The sequence below is a fragment of the Epinephelus lanceolatus genome, chromosome 9, assembly GCF_041903045.1.
Source record: "Epinephelus lanceolatus isolate andai-2023 chromosome 9, ASM4190304v1, whole genome shotgun sequence".
Classification (NCBI taxonomy): domain Eukaryota; kingdom Metazoa; phylum Chordata; class Actinopteri; order Perciformes; family Serranidae; genus Epinephelus; species Epinephelus lanceolatus.
The window spans coordinates 12,936,745-12,961,310 of record NC_135742.1 but is presented as its reverse complement, the minus strand read 5'-3'; the positions used below and the strand labels follow the sequence as shown (position 1 = coordinate 12,961,310).

General features: G+C 40.2%; 2 long non-coding RNA genes across 2 annotated transcripts; both read right to left on the bottom strand.

The window, feature by feature from the left end:
- Positions 1-2,885: 2,885 nt before the first annotated feature.
- On the bottom strand, positions 2,886-4,764 carry LOC117253074 (uncharacterized). Its single transcript, XR_004501363.1, has 2 exons — positions 4,557-4,764; positions 2,886-3,582 (listed from the first exon to the last, which is right to left on the bottom strand). It is a non-coding gene; the product is annotated as an uncharacterized LOC117253074 (long non-coding RNA).
- Positions 4,765-10,434: 5,670 nt separating this feature from the next.
- On the bottom strand, positions 10,435-11,829 carry LOC144464354 (uncharacterized). The gene is made up of 2 exons (XR_013492081.1): positions 11,637-11,829; positions 10,435-10,817 (listed from the first exon to the last, which is right to left on the bottom strand). It is a non-coding gene; the product is annotated as an uncharacterized LOC144464354 (long non-coding RNA).
- Positions 11,830-24,566: the final 12,737 nt, after the last annotated feature.

The window sequence follows — 24,566 nt, the reverse complement described above, 5'->3', positions numbered from 1 at the left end:
TGAGTTCCCGATATGAACTCCATTTTTAATATATCGTAACTTGTATCCAAAAAAAATGTCTGTGTCCATTTTCATAGTATTTAATTGAAGATTTGTGGAGATAAAAATGTTTATTGATTTTGCATATTCTTTAAAATATATAGTGATTGGTGCAGTGAGGGAAATCAGGCATTTCAGCTTTGTAGGGCGTACTGGTGATTCATTATGATTTTTTTGAAGTTTTTAGTGTGAAATATAGATATATTGTAATGAGTCACACCCTCTTTAAACAATCAATATGAAATTTTATGCATCAAATGAGTCATGACTATAGATGGTGCAACCTGAGCTTCATACAAATCCCTGTAGCTGATAAGGAGATATTACCTTTTTGCATGTGTGATGCCCTCTAGTGGCAGACTATCCCAAGACTGCTTCGCGATGCTTGGACAAAGCCTCTGAACATGTGCACCAACTTTGGTTACAATTGCTTCAGCCATTTTAGATATATGAGTATTTATTTGAAATTGAACTTAAAGACAAATGTTTAAAAATGTACGACTTTAAAACAGATTGATGTATCGTAATTTCCTTGATAATTTATTTTACAATCAAAATTACTAGTTGTCCAAACATGTTTTTTTTTTCTTCTTTTTTTTTTGCCCTTGATCCAGATCCAAGTCATTGAGTATCTGCCAATACCCTGTCCCGATCTGATATTTCTATTGTCCTATAACACACCTGCACAGTGCACACTTTAGGAATGCTTCTTTAAAGTTAGTTTTAAAAAGCATTCTTAAAACATGGTCACTCAAGGTAAAACCAGGCAAGTTTTCTACTATTTTACAAGTGAGACAAACCATTTTAATTAATAATTATCAGAAAAACATATTGGGGGGTGGGGGCACGGGGCAAGGTTTTCTAGAGCAGCTGGGTAATGCTCCTCTGAATGCTTAAACTAAGCACCATCACAACCATGTGCTCCAGAGAAGGGATGTGTTCAGTGCTGACATAGATCTATAAACAGAGAGAAGAACCAGCCGGAGCCCTCTTCTGATTCAGGTCTTGGGCTGCCTGTGGTTTATTTCTTTGATTTTATATGACACATTGGGCAGCGTTGAAGTGTCATATTTCTCCCAAAACATCCAATAGATTCAGTATTGTATGTTATTTAAGATGGGCACAGAGGTATGTGTGACTGTTTACTGGCATTGACATCTGTGAGGCATTTCATTCCTGTTATGAGTGTGCTAACAAACATACAGTACAGGCCAAAAGTTTGGACACACCTTCTCATTCAATGCGTTTTCTTTATTTTCATGACTATTTACATTGTAGATTCTCACTGAAGGCATCAAAACTATGAATGAACACATGTGGAGTTATGTACTTAACAAAAAAAGGTGAAGTAACTGAAAACATGTTTTATATTCTAGTTTCTTCAAAATAGCCACCCTTTGCTCTGATTACTGCTTTGCACACTCTTGGCATTCTCTCCATGAGCTTCAAGAGGTAGTCACCTGAAATGGTTTCCACTTCACAGGTGTGCCTTATCAGGGTTAATTAGTGGAATTTCTTGCTTTATCAATGGGGTTGGGACCATCAGTTGTGTTGTGCAGAAGTCAGGTTAATACACAGCCGACAGCCCTATTGGACAACTGTTAAAATTCATATTATGGCAAGAACCAATCAGCTAACTAAAGAAAAACCAGTGGCCATCATTACTTTAAGAAATGAAGGTCAGTCAGTCCGGAAAATTGCAAAAACTTTAAATGTGTCCCCAAGTGGAGTCGCAAAAACCATCAAGCGCTACAACGAAACTGGCACACATGAGGACCGACCCAGGAAAGGAAGACCAAGAGTCACCTCTGCTTCTGAGGATAAGTTCATCCAAGTCACCAGCCTCAGAAATCGCAAGTTAACAGCAGCTCAGATCAGAGACCAGATGAATGCCACACAGAGTTCTAGCAGCAGACCCATCTCTAGAACAACTGTTAAGAGGAGACTGTGCCAATCAGGCCTTCATGGTCAAATAGCTGCTAGGAAACCACTGCTAAGGAGAGGCAACAAGCAGAAGAGATTTGTTTGGGCCAAGAAACACAAGGAATGGACATTAGACCAGTGGAAATCTGTGCTTTGGTCTGATGAGTCCAAATTTGAGATCTTTGGTTCCAACCGCCGTGTCTTTGTGAGACGCAGAAAAGGTGAACGGATGGATTCCACATGCCTGGTTCCCACTGTGAAGCATGGAGGAGGAGGTGTGATGGTGTGGGGGTGTTTTGCTGGTGACACTGTTGGGGATTTATTCAAAATTGAAGGCACACTGAACCAGCATGGCTACCACAGCATCCTGCAGCGACATGCCATCCCATCCGGTTTGCGTTTAGTTGGACCATCATTTATTTTTCAACAGGACAATGACCCCAAACACACCTCCAGGCTGTGTAAGGGCTATTTGACCAAGAAGGAGAGTGATGGAGTGCTGCGGCAGATGACCTGGCCTCCACAGTCACCGGACCTGAACCCAATCGAGATGGTTTGGGGTGAGCTGGACCGCAGAGTGAAGGCAAAGGGGCCAACAAGTGCTAAACACCTCTGGGAACTCCTTCAAGACTGTTGGAAAACCATTTCAGGTGACTACCTCTTGAAGCTCATGGAGAGAATGCCAAGAGTGTGCAAAGCAGTAATCAGAGCAAAGGGTGGCTATTTTGAAGAAACTAGAATATAAAACATGTTTTCAGTTATCTCACCTTTTTTTGTTAAGTACATAACTCCACATGTGTTCATTCATAGTTTTGATGCCTTCAGTGAGAATCTACAATGTAAATAGTCATGAAAATAAAGAAAATGCATTGAATGAGAAGGTGTGTCCAAACTTTTGGCCTGTACTGTACATTGGAAACAAATATTATCTTCCGATTTTATTCATTCACCTTTTCATTTGAAACAGAATTATATCTTTAAGTGAAAGGTTATTATAGTTGTGCAGAAAAGATACAGAGCAGGTGCAGTTTCTTAAAGCCAACAGAACAGAGGAAAAACAGCAATTTTTTTAAACACAAGTTTCAATTTCACAAATAATGGTGATGAATCGTGTTTATTTTTCAACTGTCTAATGACCAAAAAGTCACAGGTAGACAATATTAGCTATTTGCACACTGTGGCCTTTATAAATATAGTTTCATAACAGCAAACGTCAATTTTGAAACAAGCAAAGAACAATATAGTGGGAAAAGAACCATCAGTATTTAACACAAAGTTCTGTTTTTCCACCACCAAACATTTCAAAGACAGAGAATTTTCTTCACCTCAAATCCTTTCATTTTCAAGAGCAGGTTACTTTTAGTTACAGTTGTAAAGGATGTTGACAACACCTGTATTGTTGTTCATTCTGCACCTAATGGTGACATGACTTTGACCTTCATGTAACAGTTGCTCTGTGCATGCCCCTAACTTGTCATCAGGAGTGAACTTCTTTTTGTCCCAGACCTCGATTTCAATGATTTTGTTGGTGGCCTCTGGAAATTGTAACTCCTCCCACCACTCTGGGTTGGAACTTGAATCAATGACTCTGGATTTTTGTGTGTAACTGTTGATTTTCACCTGGAAGATCAAATTGGGAAATGGAAATAACTTTATTTAAATAATCACATGGAGGATGATTATTCACTTAAAAACAATGTTGTAGAATAAAGAGACTCAAAACACAGATTTGGACATTTGAGGGTTTACTTGCGAGAAAGCCAAAAAAATTGCACATCATGACAATTTATAGTGTCTAACAAACAGGAAGTATCAGTTGACACACCCACGGCTTTCCGGTACACATTAAAAGGTGTTTCCTGTCACTTAAGCTGCTGTTTTCCTGATATTCAGACACCCAGCTCTGTAAACAATTGCTTCTCCTCACATAACCAAATTTGGCCAGAGTCATGTCAGATCATTTAGTTGAAGTCACAACAGTCTACATCCAGCCATGCACATCATATTACACAATAAGAGTCAATGCCAGGTCATTTACACTCTAACAAGTCAGGGAAAATTTACACACACTTGTACAAATAACCTGACTGTGCTGTGTAAAAAGGACGAACAGTTGAAGTACATATATTGACATATTGTTCAGTCATGTTTTTGTAAGTTCATATTATACAGTGGAGAACATGCAATTTACATTTGAGGTAATATCTTTGAGTTGAACTTTTATAAGATGTTCATGGATGGGTTTCTAAAGTCCAAGTCCATATGGGTGCAGGTACATTTTACAAAAGGGCATTATTCATTGATTAAAGGTTACATTTCTTTTTGAATTCAGTGACATTGTTGGATTTAAATTAGGCATCAGTTAATTTAATGTGAGGGACTGCTGCAACAGTTGGATTGTTGTTATGAAAGATTATGCTTACATTTTCAGTGTTTTTTTTTTTTTTTTGTTACACGAATTTCTGAGGTCCATGTTGACATAAAAACATTAGCAATATGACAGTTACATTTACAAGCAGCATATAAAAAAGTAGCAAACTGCATTAAAAACCAGAATTATCCATTTTATGTTTGGTTATATTTTGAGAACTCACCACAACATAGGGATCTGGGCTTTGAAGTCCATCCCCAAGATTTTTGCCATGTGTCACCCAGACTAGCACTTTTTTATTGACACATGTGTTAGCTTTGGCCTGGAACGGTATAATCATCAGCAGGGAAGCAAACACAGCAAGCTTCATCTTCAGTTGTGTCTTTACCTTGAGAGAAAGAGATGGGGACGGAAAGAAAAGCAGTTCCTTTTTGAAATGGTCAACAAGCTGAAGATCTTCACAGAGCGCTTCAGAGATGGGGGGAGGGGCTTCAAACAGGTGACTCAGCCGTCCAACTGTGTATTGTGTTTGTGTGTGTGTGGGCAGGTCCAAATGTGTTCATCTGTGTAGCTCTACCTTTCTTAGCATTACTAATGCTTATGCAGGTAAAGTGATAACAGTTGAGTTGATAAAACAAAACTTAAGCTCTGCTTTTAGTGACTGTAACTTTTCTGACCATACTGGCCCCATTTCTTTTCTTAATTGAATAAAACCCAACAACAATAATCAAGCTAAAATGAGACGAATGCATTAATTATCCTTACTTTGTTGTCGAATATTACTGTCGCATACTGTTAGTATTTTTCTTATGAAATGGAAGAAAAGGAAGTGTCATCCTCAGTCTCATTCAGTGTTCAGCAGACACTGTCAGCTCCAAACCCTTGCAGGCACTAACAGTCGTGTTTGCAAAGGGTGGCCGCTTGGACAAGAGGTGAGGTTATATCCTGAACAGGTCACTGGTCAATGAAAGGGTTGACACAGAGACTACCAACCCAGTAGTTGTGTGATTCTGCGGTAATAATTTATAATTTGTAAACATTATATGTATTCAAAATCAGTGCATATTTCAGGAGCATGGAGTTAAAGATAAGTATGTGAATGTGATTTGGTTCGATGATGGTTTAACATAACAGACTTTGAAGCTGGTGATCTGTGGATGAGTTGTGTCTTTCATGGCGTTGATTATTGCGCAAGACCAGTCCATAGCACAACGCTAGCTGCACTCTGAAGCTGGGTAACATTTTATTTGGAGTTATCAGTCAATGCAACTTTGATTCGATGTACATGGATGGATTCCTGAAATCTAAGGGTGCTTTCAGACCTAGAGTTTAATTTCTTTGGTCAAAATCAGGGACTAATTTTGTCAAAAAGCATAACTGCCTAGAGTTGGTTCGTGTTCTCAGGTCAGCATTTAGAAGCAGACCAGATAAAATGCCTTGCGCAAGAACGCTGCTCTTGATTGGTCAGAATTTCCATGTGGGAAAAATCCAGGAAGTAAAGAAAACATTGAAGAAGAGTACACTTGCAAGATAAATGCGACACTTTCTAATGTCACAACGGAGGGACAACTACGCAGGTTGATTTTAGCGCTGCTCATCGTGGACTATATTGCTGTCATTGTTCATTTTAGTCAAACCATACAGTTTGAAGACGAGGCACGGCTCCAACTAGAAAACAATGTTTTGATGCATTGGATGTGCTGAATGTGCATATTAAAGGACCAGTGTGTAATATTTGGCATGGTCATATATATATATATATATATATATATATATATATAGCAAGGGCCTTGCTTTAGAGAAGTTGCCATCTTGCGCCGCCATGTATGTACGGCAGCCCAAGCGGACAATCCAGCCAGCCAGAGAACGCGTTTCGCATGTATAAATGAACCAACGAAGACAGCGGGAGGAAGGAAGAAGTAGGAGGAAACAGCAGAGAGTGTTAGTAGTTCGTTGATGGAGAGTAGTGAAAAGTTTTTTTAGTTATAAAGTTTGCGAATGGACCACACTTACCACGCAACAGGAGAGAATGAACCCGAACCGTCATCTGCGAGAAAAAGAATACGCAACTTCACTCCTTGTGATGCACTCTCTGCGGCACTTTTCCTCCTGGTGATATATCTCCCCAGCGATGGTAGCAGTAGCACCGAATCCCATTCTGTGCAGCAAAATGGAGCGGATGATTCAGCCTCTCGTCTCGCCCGCTCAGCATCTAAGTTCCTCATCTGTATGCTCCGGCTCAAACAGGTATGGCTCTGGGTCTGCGTCTGCTACAAGAAACTCTTCAAAATCGCGTTCAAAGTCATCCATTACAGCTACTATAGTCCGGAGATATTGCTAGGCTACATAAACAGCTGAGCTCTGTTTACAGGCTACGCTGTCAGTCAGTGTGCGGGCTGGAGATTTGTGGAGCAGGGAGGGGAGGAGGTGCCCGCTTGGTATTGTAAACGAGAATGTGTGTATGGAGTGTGTGTGTTACGCTAGAAGAGTCAGAGTTTGGGAGTCTTTTACCTTCTGGAGTGTTACCGGAGTTTTTGGAGTGCTCAAATAAACTGGCCTTTTTCCCGAACGCTACTCTGGTCTCCTGCTCGTGAGGGATTCATTACAATATCGTAACATGGTTTAGATTTCTAAATAAATATTCACCTCGTCGCTAGATAGACCTACTCCTGAAAAACTCGTGTCTGCGCAAGACTTTTTGTCCCTACGAGGCCACCGTCATTTACCCGACGGGAGGGGTGAGCGAGTGAGCCCTGCAATCTAGAATTTGACCACTGATGTCACTGTTTTCAACCCATTTTACACAGTGGCCCTTTAAGGCAGTACAGGAGGAGGTGCACATTAATAATCCTCCAGGACTGTAACATGCTCATGTTTAACCCAGACAATGTGTCATGTGACTGCAGTTGGTTCAGATCCAGGTCGGAACATGTTCTCACCACAAACAAACTGCACCAGAGTTTGTTTGTAACCAGACTGAGACCACCTCTTCAAGGAGGTCTCGATCCAGTTGTTTTGGTGTGCACCGAGTGCGATTGCTTTGTTCACTCCTGCCCAAACGAACCACACTTATTGGGCAAAGTAACTTGAGTTTGATTGAGCCGAACCAAACGGCAGGTGTGAAAGCACCCTGAATCTACATTGATGCAGGTACAAGCTGCTGAAAATTGGGCAGCTGCATGAATTCACTGGTCTTAGAAGGTCAAGATTATTGTGTGATTGGGTGCAAAATGAAAGTCGAGCTCTACTACAAGTGTTTGTAATATAATCTGCTCTTGAAAACTAAAAAGGTCAACTGAAGATGAGGAAAATACACTTTGTAGTTTAAAATATTGTGTGGTGGAGAAAACCCAGCAGTGGTTCTCTTCTGATTCAGGTCTCTGGCTGCCTGTGATTTATTGCTATGATTTTTTTTAATCGTGATACCCTAGGCAGTGTGGAAATGTCATATTTCTCCCAAAACTGTCCACTAAATTAATGTTTGTTATTTAAGACGAGTGCAGAGACATGTGCAATGGTTTTACTGGCCTGAAGGATTGAAACGTTTTTATTCTCTTTTGTGTTTGTAAAGCATTTCATTCATATTGTAAGTAGGGCTGGGTATTGTTTGGGAATTTTCTGATACTGGTGCTGAAATGGTGCCTGAATTTGAAAAAAAAAAAAAATAGAAATCACAAAACACGACAGTCAACAACATTAAAGAATTTTGTTTTATTATAAGGCAGATTTGAACTAGAATTTGAACAATATATTAACAGTTAAAGTTTAAAGTGCATTTAAATATTTTAATTAATACAAACCAAACAAATTTACATACCAAATACACATAATACATACAACCTGTGGTTCCCAATTGGTGGGTCACAGTCCAAAAGTGGGTCCTTGGTCCAGGGCAGACCTTGAAGTAATGACAAAGATAAAACCTGGACCCCCTGGCTGGGCCAACTACAATAATTTAATACTTCATGACAGTAAAACTAACAGCAAAATATATTTTGAGCTGGTACAAACAAATCCAGTTTCAACTCAGCTACAAACATCCGATATTATCATGTTTGTGCAGCAGATAGAATTTTTTTTTTTTTTTATCATTTTCATTTCTTGTAGTATATGTTCCATTGCAATATGTAGTAATTTTATCAAAATGTTCTCCTCTTTACCTCATTAATGGGAGTACTGCTCTACTTCCTGCATCTCTGCAGTGACCTTGGCAGCGAGAAGTATGTATTTATATCAGCGCTACTATAAATTGAAAATTCTAACTTCTGTGTCAATTAAAGTGCACAGAGCAGCTTATCAACTCATATTGTCATCAGGGTAGATGAACTGAGTAGTTTTCTGTTGGGTATTTGTCCTGTAAAGGGAGATTTGAGACATTGAGTTAACTAGCTAACCACATTTTTCTTGTGTATTTTTGCTAGCGTCCACCATTTAATCTTCGCATGGGACATATGTCGAGCATGTATTTTTCTCATGTTAGGCGTGTTGTTACAATACACATGACAGCTTTAGTTCTCTGTGGACTCATTACGGGTGCTACCAATAAAGTTGTTGTCATGTAATAAGGAACCCAAAGTGATAACATCTTTTATTCATTTAGGCATCATTTTTATTCTATTTTATTTATTTACTTACTTAATTTTATTTTCTTTAAACATTTTGTGTTAGCTTCAAGTTGATGGTCAGTCTGCAAAGAACTTGGCTGCGAGAGGCATACCACGTTTACTGCAGATACTCTGTGAACTCACAACAGGATTAAACCTGAGTTCAGCAAGTATTGTCAATGTCCAGTGTCTGATTATGCACCACGACACAACACAGAGTGGTTGGGATCTGCAGACCATCCCAGCTACATTTGGTTTTCCTGGCCAAAAACGACACCTCTCCTGACTAATTTCATGTATTGAACAGAGGAAAACCTTGTCAAATTGTTTTGGTAAGGCCTGTACACACATGCATGTGTTTAAAAGTGGAGCATATGGTGGGTTTGTCTTGCTTCTCCATTTATTTATTTGTTTATTTCATCTGAACCGTGTAGATTCCACAGTGGAAAAAGACCTCAGTCCCTTGACCACAAATTTGGTTTTTAAGCCCTGTGTAATTCCTTCACCTTCACTTTTATCAAATTAGCCATCTTTGCCAAGGTGTATGGGTCGCTGTTGTTGCTGCAGAAATCCACATGAAATGATTCTGATATATAATCATTTGTTAGGGCTTTATGAATGTAAGATTTGCAATCAACATTACATTACTAACCTAAAGAAAGGCTGCTATCATCATCATCATCAGTCTCCCCATCATCGATGGGGCCAGGGACGCCCACACTGCCATCCTATGTGCTTGGCATGGGGTCACAGAAGCAGTGGAACATGGTGCATCCCTCTGCTTTCAAGTGTATCCCATGCGTCACTAGACACTTGATTTAATTTGACATGTTCCCCCCTTTACATGCAATTCTTTTAGAATATTTGTTGCATGTCCCGGTGTTGAAATGAAAATGAAATGTAGCCAAACTTTAGCTTTTGGCATTTTAACCATGTAGTTCAAGCTACTAGCTAAAGGTAGGCTAACTTGCTGCTGAGCTAATATGAGCTAACACATGCGGTGATGCCTCTGCTGCCTGTAATGTCTTTTGACATTGTTTCGTAGCACTGCCTGCACCAGCAGGAGGCTCAGGCATTTTGGTGGCACAGAAATAAGGCACCGAAGTCTGTGTTGTGCGTTGCCACAGTGGCACTGAGTTTCAGTACCCATCTCTGGATAAGGGTGCTTTAACAAACATACACTGAAAACAAATTTTGTTCGTTTAATTTTATTCATCCCCTTTTTTCTTTTTATTTCAAACTGAATTGTATCTTTCAGTGAGAAGTTATTATTGATGCACAGAAAAGATACAGAGCTTCTGCAGTTTCTAAAAAGCCAACAGTACAGAAACAAACAGCTTTCTCAACGCAATTTGCAATTTCATAAATGATGGTGATGAATTGTGTTCATTTTTCACCATTTTTCAGTATTAACTATTTTTCACACTGTGGTGTTTGAGATGATATGATTCATAACAGCAAACATCAACTTTTTAAACAATCAGAAAGACAGTAATGTGGAAAAAGAATTATCTGTATTGAATAAGAAGTTTTACTCGTCTGTCACCAAACATTTCAAAGAGAAAGAGAATTTTATTCACTTCAAATCGGTCTCTTTCATTTTGAGAAGCAGGTTACATTTAGATACACCTGTACAAGATGGTGACAACACCGTTATTGCTGTTCATGACACACTTTATGGTTTCATAACGCTGATTATGATGGACCAATGGCTCCATGCAGGTTCCTAAGTTCTCATCAGAAGTCAACGCGTTTCTGTCCCAGACCTCCATTGTGATCATGTCGCTGGTGGCATCTGGAAATTGTAACTCCTGCATCCAGCCTGGGTTGGAAGTTGAGTAAACGACTTTGGTTTTTTGTGATTCATTGCCAATTTTCACCTAATTGGGAAATGTAAATAATTCTGTTTAAAATAATCATATAGTAGATAAGTATTCATTTACAAACAGGTCAGGAAAAATGTACACACATAAGTAAAAAAGACCTAGCTGTGCTGTGTAAAAAAAAAAAAAAAAGGGGGGGGGGGGATGTAAAATACAACATAAATATACAAATATTAATGTATTCTTCAATTGTATTTTTTGTAACTACATTTTATACAGAAAAGGACTTTAGCATGAATCTTTACTGTATCCTGTTTCTTCCATTCAAATATTTGGAATACACACAATTTACATAAGAGGGAATATCACTGAGTGCACCTCCAGTGGAATATTGGTGCAGGTACATTTAATAAAAGAGCATTATTCATTGACTAAAACTGATATTTCCATTTTATTTCAGTGAAATTATTGGTTGAAAATTAGGCATTAATTAATTAATGTAATCTGAGGGGCTGCTGCAACAGTTAGATTATTGTTACAGAAGATTAACCTTATATTTTCAATGTGGGTTTCTCACTCAAATAAATTTCTAATATATTATATTGACTATGAAAATGTTAAGGTGACAAGTACGTTTTTTGGAAACAGCACTGTCATCATACATCGTCATTTAAACTTGCAATATGCAGCTCCTCTGAAAACGGAGACTTTTCGCACATGCGCATAACTGTTCAGTCACTAGGCATGTGCGAGAAAGTCGACCATCACAACAAGAAGTTGATTTACTGTAGCAAGAATAAAAAAAAGTAGCACCTTCATTAAAAACAGAATTTCCCATTTCATGTTTGGTTATATTTTGAGAAGCCAACAACTCACCACAACATAGGGATCTGGGCTTAGAAGTCCATCCCCAATATTTTTGCCATTTGTCACCCAGACAACCACTCTCCTACCAAAACATGAGTCAGCTTCGGCCTGGAATGGTAGAATAATTAGCAAGGAGGCAAACACAGCAAGCTTCATCTTCAGTTGTGCTTTCACCCTGAGAGAGAGAGAGAGGAAGACAGAAGGCAGCTCCTGGCTGAACTGTCCAACGTGCTGGACAATTTTATAGAGTGTTACAGAGATAGAGGGAGGGGCTTCAAGCAGGTGACCAAGCCGCCCATCTGTGTGTGTGCGCTTGTGTGTATATACAGTACAGGCCAAAAGTTTGGACACACCTTCTCATTCAATGCGTTTTCTTTACTTTCATGACTTTCATGACATTGTAGATTCTCACTGAAGGCATCAAAACTATGAATGAACACATGTGGAGTTATGTACTTAACAAAAAAAGGTGAGATAACTGAAAACATGTTTTATATTCTAGTTTCTTCAAAATAGCCACCCTTTGCTCTGATTACTGCTTTGCACACTCTTGGCATTCTCTCCATGAGCTTCAAGAGGTAGTCACCTGAAATGGTTTTCCAACAGTCTTGAAGGAGTTCCCAGAGGTGTTTAGCACTTGTTGGCCCCTTTGCCTTCACTCTGCGGTCCAGCTCACCCCAGACCATCTCGATTGGGTTCAGGTCCGGTGACTGTGGAGGCCAGGTCATCTGCCGCAGCACTCCATCACTCTCCTTCTTGGTCAAATAGCCCTTACACAGCCTGGAGGTGTGTTTGGGGTCATTGTCCTGTTGAAAAATAAATGATCGTCCAACTAAACGCAAACCAGATGGGATGGCATGTCGCTGCAGGATGCTGTGGTAGCCATGCTGGTTCAGTGTGCCTTCAATTTTGAATAAATCCCCAACAGTGTCACCAGCAAAACACCCCCACACCATCACACCTCCTCCTCCATGCTTCACAGTGGGAACCAGGCATGTGGAATCCATCCGTTCACCTTTTCTGCGTCTCACAAAGACACGGCAGTTGGAACCAAAGATCTCAAATTTGGACTCATCAGACCAAAGCACAGATTTCCACTGGTCTAATGTCCATTCCTTGTGTTTCTTGGCCCAAACAAATCTCTTCTGCTTGTTGCCTCTCCTTAGCAGTGGTTTCCTAGCAGCTATTTGACCATGAAGGCCTGATTCGCGCAGTCTCCTCTTAACAGTTGTTCTAGAGATGGGTCTGCTGCTAGAACTCTGTGTGGCATTCATCTGGTCTCTGATCTGAGCTGCTGTTAACTTGCGATTTCTGAGGCTGGTGACTCGGATGAACTTATCCTCAGAAGCAGAGGTGACTCTGGGTCTTCCTTTCCTGGGTCGGTCCTCATGTGTGCCAGTTTCGTTGTAGCGCTTGATGGTTTTTGCGACTCCACTTGGGGACACATTTAAAGTTTTTGCAATTTTCCGGACTGACTGACCTTCATTTCTTAAAGTAATGATGGCCACTGGTTTTTCTTTAGTTAGCTGATTGGTTCTTGCCATAATATGAATTTTAACAGTTGTCCAATAGGGCTGTCAGCTGTGTATTAACCTGACTTCTGCTCAACACAACCGATGGTCCCAACCCCATTGATAAAGCAAGAAATTCCACTAATTAACCCTGATAAGGCACACCTGTGAAGTGGAAACCATTTCAGGTGACTACCTCTTGAAGCTCATGGAGAGAATGCCAAGAGTGTGCAAAGCAGTAATCAGAGCAAAGGGTGGCTATTTTGAAGAAACTAGAATATAAAACATGTTTTCAGTTATCTCACCTTTTTTTGTTAAGTACATAACTCCACATGTGTTCATTCATAGTTTTGATGCCTTCAGTGAGAATCTACAATGTAAATAGTCATGAAAATAAAGAAAACGCATTGAATGAGAAGGTGTGTCCAAACTTTTGGCCTGTACTGTATGTATATTTAAGTAGCTCCACAAATCTGTGCTTATATTAATACAGAACAATTAAAACTTCCTTGGGTCTTTCTGTGAATGGACAGTTTGAAAGTAATAAACCAGTGGTGTGAGGAATGTTATTATTGCTTATGCAGGTAAAATCATAGGATTCAAACTTTGATAATATAACAAACCCCTGACCCCAGCTTTTATAAACATACTGGCCCCATTGTTTCTCCTCATGGAGACGAAACATGACGACAATAATCGAGCTAAAATGATAGTAATGCATTAATAATCCTATACGGGTGAAGTAGTATTACCTTTCCATATTTATGTTCGTATTTTCTTCTTAAATGGAAGAAAAGGAAATACATATAATAGTTGGACAAATGTGGCTCAGTCAGAGCTCAGCAGAGTACCTCACACCATCAGAAATGAACCCTGTAAAGTTGAGATGTTTGCATCCCACTGCCGCTTTACTGGATTGGGATTTGGCTAATTTCGAGGCCAGGTTAATGCCTTGAGGTTTTTGTCACATTTCTGGGTCCATTCCTGAACAGGTTTTGTAGTGTTGTCCTGCCATGGGGGAGTGCTGTTGGCATGAGGTGGTGTACTTGCTCTGCAACGGTGTTTGGTTGGGCGGTGCGCATCAAGTGGCATCCACATGAATGTCAGGGCCCAAGGTTTTCCAGCAGAACATTGCATTGTAACAAGATGATCAATGTTACTCACTTCACCTGTCAGTGTTTTTAATTTTTTTGCTGATTGGTGTATATGATGTACATTTGGGCATAGTTTTTTGTGTGATTTATCTTTTGCATTTCAGCATCCACCCATCTGTTACATATAATCATTTGTCCTTTAAAGGGTTATGGGGGGCTTGAGCTAAACCCAACTACGATTGCACAAAATGCCAGGGTACACCCTGGACAAGTCACTGGTCAATCAAAGAGCTGACACACAGAGACCGACAACCAGCCCAGTTTTCATATGACTTATATTAATATTTCAGTCTGTAGTGATAATATACAGTATAATGCATAAAAATTATACTACTAAAAATTAAAACAAATGGCTGGAGGACGGTGTGAAAGCCAAGTATGTGGATGTTTCGGGGGTTGATGATGGTTTCACACGTTTGACTTTGAGGCTGGTGACTTGTATACAAGTCCTGTCTCACACCAACTTTTTTATTGATGGAAATCTGTTTTGGTGTTGGTGATTAAACAAGACAAGCAGCACAATGTTAGCTGCACTTTGAAGCTGCATAACACTTCATTTGGATTGTTTGCCTACAGATATACATTTTGACAGCTGACCACAACAAATATTTGCTTATTTTTCTACCGGTGTTAGCATTTAGCTCAAAGCACCTTTGTGCTTAATTTTTAGGTTTTTTTTAAAGTTTTTTTTTAGGTGTAAGTTTAGGTATTCCTGTATTGAGATAGTCCAGGTCAGATAGCTTTTGGAGTATTTGTAACATTTCAACAGCTTATTAGGTGAGATTCAGCAATTCAGCTGTTTGGCTTCATTCTGTAGAATGTTACAGATTATCTATGTAGTATTTGTGACAGTTCATGGACATACCTCTGTATATTCCTAGAATAATTTAGTTGACCTTGAACTTTTCATTCAACCTATGCAGCATAGTAGTGAATTGTCATATAAACTCTAGAGATAAATATCAACACACAAAGCATAACAGTTGAATTGCTGAATCTCACCTAACAAGCTGTTGAAATGTAACAGATACTGCATGAACCATTTGTGGGTGGACTATCCAAATGAAGAGATACCTGAAGCTATACTTAAGCACAAAGGCACTGATAAGTAAGTAAATATTTGTTGTGGTCCGCTTAAAGAAGCAAGAAGAGGAAACAAAATGTCACATTAGTCAGTGATGCTGTGACAGTTCATTTAAAGCTTAGTACCTGAGAGTGTGTGCTTCCACCACATTTTCACACTGAAGCTCAGAGACAGACTGCTTTTGCTGTTTAATCAGTGTTAGGCTAATGGATAAACACTGGATAGCTTCAGTTGTTGGCAACACTAAGTGTGTGGCTTCACAGAGTATTATGTGGCACAATTGGTAAAAAACAATGGTAGGTGCCTGGTTTTAGTTTAGTGGAATATCCAAGACAATGAAGACAAATGAAATGGTTGTGTAAATATATAGCTATATCTAGGATATAGCTTGTGTTTGAACAGTATATTATGCTGTGTGTGTGTGTGTGTGTGTGTGTGTGTACTTGTACATGCTACACAGTGAGGACCAAAAAACGTATTTCAGCAACACAGTGAGGACATTTTTGCAAAGTGAGGACATTTTGGTCAGGGCTCACTTTTTCATAGACCTGTTTGAGGATTAGTTAGTTTTAGGGTTCAGGTTTGAATTAGGTTTAGGTTAGGGTTAGGTATTTAGTGGTGATGGTTAAGGTTACGGTCAGGGGCTAGGAAAAGCATTATGTTAATGAGGGTCCTCACAAAGATAGAAGTACAAGAATGTGTGTGTGTATTGCCTTTCAGTGAATAATGCCCTTTTAGAAAATACACCTGCACCCATTTATGTTCATGCAATGTGTAAATTGTGTATACTCCAACTATTTGAATAAAATAAAATATAAAAGGACACAGTTAAGATTCATGCTAAGATCCTTTACTGTATAGAACTTATTGACAGAAACATTTTTCAACAACTTGTTAATATGTTAAAGTTAATATCCACTGTTTATTCTTTTGTAAACAAAACTGTCAGGTCTTTTTGTATTGATTTGTGGACATATCCCCTGACTTGTTATGAGTGGACAGTCATTCTCCATGTGATCATATTAAATGAAATAATTAACATTTCCCTATTTGATCCAACAGGTGAAAATCGGCAGTGACAGGGAAAATGCAGAGTCATTCAGTCAAATGCCAACCCAGCTTGGTGGGACAAGTTACAATTTGAGGATGTCAACAGCAATTTCATAAATAACAGAGGTCTGGGACGATGATGAAACCGGTGCTGATGACCTTTTGCAAGACTGCATCAAGCCAATGGTCCCATGAGGTCATCGTCACAAAATAAGGTACAAATACACAAGAAGAAGAGTTTTGTCAAGCTCTTTTACAGTTGTCATTAAATGTAACCTGCTCATCAAAATGAGAGAGACTTATTTAAGGTGAAGAAAATACAATTTCTCTTTTCAAATTCAATTTCTCTATTCAATACTGACAATTCCTTTTCCACAACATCATCCTTTTCTATGTTTTAAAATGGATGTTTGCTGTTATGAAACTTAATTTTATAAATGCCACAGTTCTACCTGTGACTTGATGGTTGTTAAACAGTTGAAAATGAAACAACACAATTCATCACCATCATCATCACAGCTATATTAACTTCTTACTGAGAGAAAGAATTCTGTTTTAAATGAAAAAGTGATTGGAGAGAATCCAATGAAGACATTTATTTTAAATTCTGGTTTTTAGAGCACTTATAACAGGAATCAAATGCTTTACCGAAAATAAAGGAAATAAAAACATTATGGCATCATGTTCAGGCAAGTTAACTATCACATATACCTCTGTTATAAATATGTAAAATTGGATAAAGATGCTCACATATCTCATCTCTCTATAGTTATCCAACAGTTGTACCATCAGAATGCTGAGGAGAGCAAAACCTTTGGTTTTCAAGCAGCATCTACAGGAATGAGACAAAGTGCTACAGTACTTCAGTAACCTCAGTGTAAGAGAAAAACGCTTTCACCATTCAGTATATGTAAATGTATGAAAGAGGTGTAGCTGAAGAATTCTCAACACTAACATATTGATCCAGAGATCTGTACCCCAAAGCAAAGAAAGGCCATATGTGAAATAAAAACCTTTTTTCATATTTATGCCTCTGCGACAGCTGCAGAGGGAGGCATTGTGTTTTCGGTTGCCCATCCCATTCTTGTGAACGAGATATCTCAAGAAGACCATGAGGGAATTTCTTCATATATGGCACTAACATCCACTTTGAGTCAAGGATGAACTCATTAGAATTTGGTGATCAAAGGTCAAGGTCACGCTGAACTTGTGTCCATGTTTTTCTCATGAACGCGATATCTCAAAGAGGCCGTGAAGGAGTTTTCTCAAATTTGGTCCACTTGGACCGAAGAATGAAGTCATTAAAATCTGGTGATCAGAGGTCAAAGCTCAAGGTTACTGTGATCTCACAAAACATATTTTGTGCTGTCATTTTTCTTGGGACAACAGTGTTAAAATTGCACATTTAGGTGATGAAGTGCATGCCAGAAATGGACATGACTGTACTTCACTGTACTACCTAGACCACACCTTCATTCATTCATTCATTCATTCATTTTCCATAACTGCTTATCCTGTTGGGGGTTGCGGGGATGCTGGAGCCTATCCAAGTTGGCCTTGGGCGAGGGGCTGGGTACACCCTGGACAGGCCACGAGTCTATCACTAGCAGGGTTGACACATAAAGACAGACAACCACCTACAGCCAATTCAGAGTCACCAATTAACCTGCATGTCTTTGGTTTGTGGAAGGAAGCCAGAGTACCCAGAGAAAATCCACACTGACATAGGGGGAACATGTAAACTCCGCACAGAGGGCTCCCCCACCCTGGGTTTGAACCAGGACTCCTCTTGCTGTGAGGTTTTCTATAGGCCCGTTTCCACTGAAGAATTTCCTGGTACTATTTGGGAGGCAGGAACTACTACAGGAACGTCCTCTCGCTCGGCCCTCTCAACCGCCGTGTCTCCACTGAGAGAGCAGAGTAGGAGGAAGGTTCCTGTAAAGTTACAGGGCTCTGTATGTGACATAATCGTTGCGCGACCATTTTGACCGGGGCAACGTAGGGGCGTAGGGATGTCATTAGCCGTTAGCAGTGTCTGTAATAACTCCGGTCACGGTCCGTGAAAAAAAATGTTTTTTCCAGCGGATGATTGACAGCATGATTGAGCTAACTGTCGTATCCGACAACGGGAGGCTTTTAACCGATGATGTCCTGATGTTAGCTTTGCTGCTGCTGTTAGCTGTCCCTGTCAGCTGATGCTTTCTAGACATCATGATTTCCCAAAACTGAATAAATACCACACATAGCAACACAAAACTGCTTTGCTAGCTCAATCATGTTGTAACTAAGATATCCGCTGGAAAAAATATTTTATTCACGGACCGTTTATTGAGTTATTACAGACACCGCTAACAGCTATCGGTTAGCCCAGCTAATCTATGATAACCATGTTATTAATTACAAAACGTCACACCCCGCCTTGAGTATATCCAGTCAGCACCAAGTAATCCCCAAGCCCCAGCCAGGAGTTTCTTGGGGCCGTTCTGAGTACCTACTCCGAGGCAGGGACTTGTTTAGCTCCTGTAAAAGTTCTGGAACTCTGTCCTTCAGGGGTGGTTCCTGCGGTGGAAACGGGCCTTATGCGTTCTGGCCTTGGCCACACATAGACGCACATTTGAGGTTGCTTAAAATGGACCTTTAGTAAAACTCTGTCCAGGGTGAAGATTTTCAGACACTCCATTTTCAGTGTTGACAATTCAATTGTATAAATGACCAAAACAGTGCTGGCTTTTGCCTAGCTAACAGTTACTCTTCTAAGGATCAGAGGCATCAGAATGCTCTACAAAGGTTGCTGCCACAGGTAGACTTACAGTAATAGCTTTTTTTCAGGCTTCTGATTGTCCAGTGTCTTCTTCTCAGGGTTAGGGCTGTATCAGTGCCTTGCGGTTTGGCATGCTCTTAACAGTGCTTTGACTGTGTTTTTGCATTTTCATTTGGACAGATTTTGAAGTAGAGAGGCCCGATTCTTATTATTTCTCTCTTCTCTCTTTGCCTTTACCCTGCATTTAACCTGCTTCCTCTCTCTCCCCCCCTTCTGAGCTCCACGCTAATCATGCACTAGACAGTTCCACGGGCCCCCAATTCCACTTCAAAGGGCAACCATTTCCTCCTTGTCTGTAAGAGGACCTGTCAGCCCTGCCTGCCTGCCTACCTACCGCAAAGAGAGAGCGCGAAAGACAGAAAGAAGGAGCAAGACTGTACGGGAGACAGAAGGAAAGGATGTCAAAAAAAGCAGTAGAGCAAGAGAAGCAGAAAAGTTGAGAGCTGGGTCCTCGAGGAGAAGCAAAGAGGTAGTGTTGGTGCTGTGGGTGGCACTTCATCAGATGAATCGCGTCAGCACAGAGGTGCGTTTTTTGTTAAGTTTGTGTGTTAAAAGTATCTGTGTGCTCGTGCTTGTTAGGAACAGCACACGTCAGCGCTTCGCCAATCTTGGAGTTGGTGGAGAAAAGTAGGGGGAAAAAACAGAAAAGGTACTCAGGACCATTTTCACGCTTAAGAAAAAAAGCTTTACCTTGCGATTTCTATTTGAACTTTTCTCCTGCTTTGCCTACCTCTCTTTCTCTCTCACTTCTTCTTCTCCACCCTCCTCCTCCTCGTCCTCGCTCGCTTTTGCACCCCGCAGGAGGAACAAGCGAGAGGAGAGAGCGAGCGGCGCGGTGTCCTGTTCCTCCCCGTCTCGTTTTCGGAGCGTGAATTAAAGTTGCATTCCGTGCCGCCATTGTTAGGGTAATAAGAAAAAGTTATCTTCAAAGGGTTCGGGTGGCGGGAGAGGAAAGAGCCAGGGGGATGGGAGACGAAGCGAGTGCGTGTGTGTGTGTCTGTGTGTGTGTAGAGGGGCGTGGGGTGTGGGGAGAGCGGAGATTTTTTCTTGAGTCCTTCTAATGCGTGAAATTACACCTGCTACCTTCCTGTCTGTGTACTCCGACTTTATGCAAGTGTGTGTTTGTGTGCACATAATCGCATGCGTCCATATTTGTGTATGTGCTCATCCACATACAAGCACTGATTTGTATAGAACATACTGAACAATACCCTGGCACACACACACACTCAGCTACACACATGCCCTATCCTAGTGTGTGCTGTCTGAAGCTATATTTCTGCTAACACGCTGCACAACACTATATTCTTATTAACAGTTCCAATTCCTATTAACAGTCAGTCCCAGATAGCAAGTTAATTAACTCTCTGCCCTCCTTCTCCCCTGGCTATCAGCGCACAGGTAGCCTTTCATGTTGCCACAGAGAGATAGAGGCAGGTACGGCAGGGAGGAGGAAAGAGGTGAGGAGTGAGATGGAGGAAAGACGGAAGCAAGGGGTGGAACGGGGGAGAAGAAGTGAGGGAGACAGTAATGGGGGAAGAAAAGGAGGAGGAACGAGGAGAAAGAGAGCAAGATGAGGGGTGAGGAAGAGAGGTAAAGGGGGGTGGGTTGGAGGGTAAGGACGGAAACATGAGCTAAATTGGATTTGGATGAGAAACCGCTGAGAGGGTTGTAAAGTGGCAGGGACGGTGGATAGAATGTAAGAAAGGTTTTTTTTCTTTTTTAAATTTCTTCATCGTTCCTTTTTTTCATGTTCAGCGTTTCAACACCTGCTCAGAGCACAGCAGGAGATGAAACAAATGGAGAGGGAGGAATGGAGGGGGGGATGCGGCTGAGCCGAGGAGACAAGTGCTTGGAATAAAAGTGGTTAGGTTTTGATCTCTCATGTACTTTGAGCAGGCTGACATCCGGATCATTGTGTTTTACAGTAGGGGCTAAGGGCCCCACTGGAGAGCTGGGCACTGCGTCAGTTTACTCGAGGGCTAATAACAGACATTGCTAATTATTAAGATGTTAAAGCTGCTGTAAGACATCCAGAGTACATCCAGGATGCATCCCATTGGCAATGGTCTTCTAGCTCTTGCAGCGAGAATAGTGGTTGTGAAGAGACACATGCATAGTAAGATTTGTGTGTCAGTAATATGCTTGAAGCCACATAACTGATTCATTCTGCTTCAGTCAAAACATCCACGGCTTCGGTGCTGGAGATTGACTCCTTTCACAAGGTAGAACAGCAAGTGAGGACATTTTGTATTTATTTTCTTTTAAATAAATCAAGGTAGTTTTCAATATTTTTTTCTCGTTTTCATATTCTTCATCAGACTTTAATCCTGGGACCACAGTTTGTTTCCACTTTCAGCTTTGGTATTTTTAAGCTTGGCCTCAATTATTCCATAACCTCACCCAAGTGTTTAATATTGTCAACATGAAGACAAAAGACCCATGACCTTAAAGTCATTTAACCCACACCATGGTCTAAATTTTTAAATCTTTCCATTTTTTTGTTTTTTTTTTGTGTCTAAACTGAACCAAACTTCAGATGTTCTGCATGCGACATTCACACATTAATATAGCAGCAAACCAGTGTATGTAAAAATATGGTGGAGTAATGGCATCCTGAGCATAGCGTTAAGTCACGCTACCTCTGTGTGTGTTGTTATCATGGATGTATAAAGAGAACTGGATACAGTGTTGGAGGCGGGACTCTGTTTATTCTTATGAGAGTTTGTCAGTGGCTTATGAAGCCAAAATGGTACAAATGCCACAGATAAAATTACCTGAATGATCATGAGAATATTGGCACTGCTCCCACACTGTGTGGCCCATAGAGCTGGCACACTGGAGACTTCTGCTGGCCTGGCTGGCTACTTGGCACTTAAGCGCTCTGTTAACTTGAATGTGGATAAAATGATTCAATCATGCGACTCTTCCAAAATGTTAGTGGACCAAATGGATTCGAAGGGGTTGTGATGCTAAAAAAATGTATCCACAGATTTACAGATGTCTATTTTGCCATGTGAAAAAGTCATTTTGGGCCACAGGGCATCTCATGACAGTGTAATTAAGCTCTTTGTATGAATATGAAAATTGGCTTAAGAGCCCGGCGCACTTCCTTGGGGTCTTCTTGTTATCCCTGCTTCTCTGTGGTTTGTTGTGGTAAGCTGGTGCTGCAACATGTGCATGTTAGTGCATGTTTGTGTCACAGTTGCTGCCTCTTTGCACTGCACTCATACAGCAGTTACAGCTGATTTTGACATGGAGGCATCACGAAAGCTTAGCGCCCACCCTCTGGTTCCCTCCAGGTTAACACCATTAGTTCTGACAGCACTGTTGCCATTGTGTAGAGCTGTTTGTGAAGTTAGTTGCTAACCGCTCTAACCATACCACATAGAACTGATGTTTTGCATTTGCTACAGGTTTGAATGAACTTCTACTTCTGTTCTTCATCCTAGATGTTATAAAGAACATAGGTAGAATATATTCTGTCATTTATTTTGGAGGACTTTTTTTCTTTAAACAGTTCTCACCATTAAATCTGCCTTGTAGAGACTTAGAGTCATCATAGTACAACCATTGATCCTCTTCCTTTTTGTTGCTTCAGTGATCTTTATGCTTTGTTTATTGAGAAACTTACTTTGTACTGTATGTCAGTTAGGACAGCGTGTGTTATGCTTTTATGGCCATGGTGCAGGTAAAGGTTGTCAGTCACTCATCAAAGCTGTGATCCAGTATAGTTCCTGGATTAGAGGTTGTGTTTTTAAGTGTAGACTCACTGTTAGTATTTTTTGTCTTTTTGTTTTTTACGGCTACTTCATGTTTGCGGTTTTTATTCTGTTTATCCTGTTACTGTGAAAATCATTTTGAGACTTGTAGAGCAAACAGTGCAGGTTTAATTCTGTCCTGCGAGCTGCGAAACTCATTAAAGATATAACATGGTAATTCTTTAAGGGTACAGTACAGCTCAGTTTCTTAAATTCTAATTTGGATGTTAAATTTCCATTTTCATAATTATCTTCTCTTTGCTGTATTTACTCCATTTTCAGTGAGGACCACTCTCATCTACAGCTGTACATTTTATTGTTTGTTAAGCAGCCCTTCAGGCCACAGTTAGTCCGTGTTTGCTTTTACACTGCACACAGTCCACCAGCCCTTCAGGCGACAGTATTCATACATTACCTTAAGGCAGGCCAGAATGGTTTCCTGTTTAAGTTTTTATCCCAACATTTGTCGCCCATCTTGTTGACCTTTCTGTTTGACAATTACACACAGCCTGACGCCAAAGGCACAACCATATGTTACACAAGAAGAGGCCTTTAAGAAGCACATGTTAAATGCAAAAATCTTTCATGATGATGATGATGATGGTATGATGATAATTTACTTGGTCTATCATCTACCATGACTTGTTTTTCTTTTAGTTTGTTTTACTGCTCTCAACCATTGTTGACTTTGACTTTACTTGACAGCCAAAACCATACTAACCAGCAGGAGTGGAAATAACAAATTACATTTACAGTACTGTCATTACTGTGACAAAATGCACAACAGAGCAATAAAATGAAAATGACGCCATTATGGGTAATGATTAACAGGGTTCCTACACATTTGGAATTTCAAAATTCCATATCTTTCCATACCCTAATTTCCAGACTTCTCTGTGTTTTTTTTTCTTTTCAGAGAGTATGCGACATCTGAGTAAATATATCAGTGTATCATATTTCACATCATATTTAATCATTCTTAATAGGTGATTGTAGCCAAGTACCATAATGGCATGCAAATAAAAACTCAGGTAAGTTCAATGTCTGGGCTGAGGCAGAAATGTTGGGACTCTGGGTGCAAGCAATGCAGTAACAAGAGGTCAGTGTTTTTTTCTTTTCATGTGGCTCAGAATCGCCTTCTCCCCCATGTTGGCGATGTCAAACGATTTCACACAAAGCTTGCATCTAGCTCTGTGTGTGAATTGGGAATCCTTGGCCAACCAGTATTTATTTCTGAGACGTTTGCTCTCACGCAAACTGTGCTTGGCCCGGGATAAAACACGATCCGGATTGATTAAATTATTTTTGGAAATACCTAATTTTCTATTTTAGAAAACAGTATTTAAGAACAATGGTAATAGTCTGGAAACAAAAATATTTTTCCATACTTTATTTTTCATTTTCCATACTTTTTAATATCTGGAAATTGATCAAATTCATTTCCACATTTTTCCATACTTTCCATACTTACGTAGGAACCCTGGATTAACATTAACATCGGCTTAGGATACGTATAAAATTGGTCACCAAAAGATTCACGCTGGGTCTGGCTAAAATG